The sequence below is a fragment of the Ptychodera flava genome, assembly GCF_041260155.1.
Source record: "Ptychodera flava strain L36383 chromosome 23 unlocalized genomic scaffold, AS_Pfla_20210202 Scaffold_24__1_contigs__length_23054250_pilon, whole genome shotgun sequence".
Lineage (NCBI taxonomy): Eukaryota > Metazoa > Hemichordata > Enteropneusta > Ptychoderidae > Ptychodera > Ptychodera flava.
In genome coordinates, this window is record NW_027248278.1 from 16,654,490 (window position 1) to 16,658,697 (window position 4,208).

A 4,208-nucleotide genomic window follows, 5' to 3' on the forward strand; every position below is an offset into this window, starting at 1 on the left:
ATATTTTCCCGATTTTTAGGACCAGGTAGAACGCGCCTCGGGGACAGATGTTCGGAGTCTCTAATTGCTACAACTCTCGTCTGATCTATCACTCTTTGGGGGCTCATTTCAAAGCTCTTGGAGAAAGAAAAACTTTCATCGTCTTAGTTTTTTAAATATCCAAACTTTGTTTCACCCTATAGAGTTAACACAGGGATGGCGGCCATTTTGAATTTCAAAGTATCGCAAAATTTTCTGTTATTTGTTTCTCTAGTTCCAAACTTTTGCACGGTGACCACCGTATTTTATTGTTGATTTGATATGAGAATGATTATAAGTTCATTCATGAAATTTTGAGCAGAAGTTTCAGTCTTTCTCTTTAGAGGCGCATACTACCATAAACCTTAAACACACACAACAAATAGGCTTGAAAATATATCTTTAAGAAGCCGTTTCTAAAATGTGGCCAGTCTCTGCGAACTTGACTCCTTAATAGAAGGTGCCATGTTCTGTAATTTTGACAACATGCAAGCAAATACGGCATCGTACCCATGATAGTTGAAGCATGAACTTGGCGAAGTGAATTCATTACCTTGCATCTTGAACCCCCTCTCTAAGCAAAAGTTTAAAAGTGCAAAGATCGGAGTAAAGAGTAATGACGTATACACAAAGACGATAAATTGCTGAAATTGTTTATTAGAAGCTGATTCAAAGTGACGAAATGTGTACAGGAGTTGAAAATTCTCAGTACAAAAATGTAAAATGAAAAGCCCTGCTACTGATGGCAAATTACAGTCTCTTGTAGCAACAAAGTTAATACCACAACCACCTCATTATTAAATTTAAATATCGGTTACATATTATGACTATCACTTTTGAATCCCAGTTTCGTCAACTTTTCCTATTATTTGTTTGGCTCTTCAGATTGTTCGGCCATTTCTCCAAACACCATGTCGATTAATTCCTGCTTCATTTCTCTTCCTTCAATTTCTTGAATTTCTTCTTTCAGCTCATCTCTGTCAAAATGATGGAATATATATTCTGTTCTAGAACTAAATGTCTATTTGTTGGAGTACATGAAAAAGTCTACAAGGTTCAACTTTGTCTATCACAACATCCACAGGGCAGTGAATTCACTAATACAGCGAACAATACCATAATCCTGTTAAGTACTAATTGTACCAATCGTCGTGTATGTGATTTATATCAACTTCATTTATAGTGATTAAATATTATGCTTGAAAAAAAATTATGTACTTACATAACCTCATTTATTATTCCCTCGCGTTTGTCTTCCAAGTTAATCACAGGCCTTCTTCTTCTTCTTCTACTGACACCTTCGGAGTCGCTTATCAGGAGACTCATCACCAGAGCCAAACACAAAAGTAATGCCAATCTGGTCCTCATCATCACGAAATATTCTTCAATCAACAGTTAACCAAATAAATCTAATCAGAGACAGGGAAAGCAATATATGAGTTAGGATGTGCAGTTTTTTAGTTCAATGTTCAAAATACCTTTGTCATTATCATATACTGGTAAAACTTTTGCATGGTTTTCATAACAATGCTAATCAAGGCACTTTGTATAAAAGAATATAACTATTGAGGAAACTAAGCGTTCGATGCAGCTAAGGCAATAGACAATACATGCAAACAGATGCTTTTACATTGTTCTATACTTTATCGCCGATTTTCGATTTCCACATCTGCAAAGGGAAATGTTTTAAGGCACTAGAATCGATCGAAACTTTCCTGGCTACGACCCATGCTTCTTATTTCTGAAATAAAAAGGACAGAACCACCTAAGCATGATTGTGCATTTCTCCACAAGCAAAAACTCAAGACCATGCTCCTAGATTGACATCCAACTTTAAGAATACAATATATGGGGAATGGACGAATGAAAACTGACGATATGATAACAGCAAAATTTAGGACGACGTTGCCATTGAAGAACTACTGAGTGCCTTGTGGTGTGGAGATCACACCCAGAATCCTTGCTGACACCATTATTACAAACACAGTGTTGATACAGCTGGTGTTGCCAATACATGGTCAAGTAGTCGGCATACATGGCAATGAAATGAATAGAACAACAAATTTTAGAACTACTTACAACATCTGGCGAAGATATTTCAGAACTTTTTTTCGATAAAAACGACCCGAGACAAAAGCATGTTTATAAAAGAAATGATATAAAATATAGCCTTACTAACTTAAAAAACTATATTGATTTCGGGATAAAACGTTTATGACCGCTCTAAACATGAAGATCTGATCTCATTAAAGTTCAGATTTAAAGATTTCGGAAGGTTATGAATTTCCCTGAAATCAAGAGGAACAATTGTCTTTAACATTAAACATTAAACATGAACATATTTAAGCCTTTTCAGTACAGTATAATTAAGGTCATGCTAAGCTATCAAAGACATAACACACGAACTATCAGCAACAGTTACTGCCAACATCAAGTTATGACCAAGTGATTACAGAACGCAATGAAGATTGTATTAAAATAATGCATACTCAGGAAAGATGAACAAGGTTTGGAAAGATAAGAATAAATAAATCCTTACAATGAAACTTAGACGGAGTTAACATCAAGAAAGCTGACCATTTCTTTACTCCTTCCATATTCTATTCACTTAACACTTCAATAAGTACTGGTTTGATAATTTAACAAGTCACTCACCGATTTCTGTGTCCGTCTGAACTTCACGAGCTGAGAAGCTGCACTGTCAGTTTTTGCCTTGAACGTCTGTACTTGTATGCCGCTTATTGTCAAGATAAAGGACGCACTGGGTTCTTATATAATACTCTATTTTAGACCAATGAATATTGTCCATTGATATTGACTCATTCGTTGATTTGCATACTTAGACAATACTTATTAATACTCTTTACATATAGAAAGCATTTGTTCAGGAAATTGCATGCCAAATCTTGTCCTTTTGATACTAAGATCTTGTCATTTTGCCAGAAACACTCTTTGCCTTGAACCTCTGTACTTGTATGCCGCTTATTGTCAAGATAAAGGACGCACTGGGTTCTTATATAATACTCTATTTTAGACCAATGAATATTGTCCATTGATATTGACTCATTCGTTGATTTGCATACTCAGACAATACTTATTAATACGCTTTACATATAGAAAGCATTTGTTCAGGAAATTGCATGCCAAATCTTGTCCTTTTGATACTAAGATCTTGTCATTTTGCCAGAAACACTCTTTGCATGTAGATACCGATATGGAGCCATACTGGTAGTGCCATGCGAAAGAAGCTCTGTAAAAACTTTCAAAATTCTGCCTGATAGTACAACTTTTCTCAGTCTAGAAAAGGCAGAACTTTAGTATAAACAACTGTGTCTTCTCTCCTAATCATGGGAATTGATTTAGAGCAATACAGATATACGGACTTTGATATTTGTGTGAATTCCCGCATTACAGTAGATGAAGTAATTCGAAGTCCGCAAAGTCTAAAACCTGGAATATCACCAGGTCCAGACGGGATTCCTGGTGAATTTTATCGTTTTTTTGCAGACGTTGGCAGACACTTTTCGTTGAGTTATTTCATTATATTTTTGATTGATTCTGGCAGTTTTCCTGTTGAATGGTCCAGTGCTATTGTAGTTCCATTGTTTAAAAAGGACAAAGAGACGATGTAAATAACTATAGAGGTATATCCTTGTTAAATAAACTTGGTAAAATTTTTACTTCTATCTTTAATGCTAGACTTACAAAATGGTCAGATTCAATGAAAACTGTATCCACAAGGGACATAGCACAATTGATAACATTTTTTATTTTGCATGCAACTATCCAGAAATATTTGAGTGTAAGACGTGAAAAGTTCTACTGTCTATCCATCGATTTCTAAAAGCTTTTGACCGGGTAAAGCACACATTATTATTATACAAACTAATGTCTCTTGGTGTGAAAAGAAAATTGTACACAATACTTCACTCTATGTACAACAGTGTAAAAGCTTGTGTCCAATCAGGAAATGATATTTCTCAATACTTTAATTGTCCTAATGGTGTGCGCCAGGGCTGCATTCTAAGTCCGTTGTTATTCTCTTTTTTCATTGAAGAACTAAGTACAATTTTAGCAAAAGCAGGTCATATGGATATACAGCTCACAGGAATTGTATGATATTTTTTTGTCTTCTTTACGCTGATGATATTGTTATGTCTGCGGACTCAGTCAGAAATCTACAACAACTT

At 35.2% G+C, this 4,208-nt stretch overlaps 1 long non-coding RNA gene across 1 annotated transcript; it reads right to left on the reverse strand.

The window, feature by feature from the left end:
* Positions 1 to 655: 655 nt before the first annotated feature.
* Positions 656 to 2,828, reverse strand: LOC139124856 (uncharacterized). The gene is made up of 3 exons (XR_011550070.1): positions 2,674 to 2,828; positions 1,241 to 1,427; positions 656 to 995 (listed from the first exon to the last, which is right to left on the reverse strand). It is a non-coding gene; the product is annotated as an uncharacterized lncRNA (long non-coding RNA).
* Between the last annotated feature and the right edge of the window lie 1,380 nt (positions 2,829 to 4,208).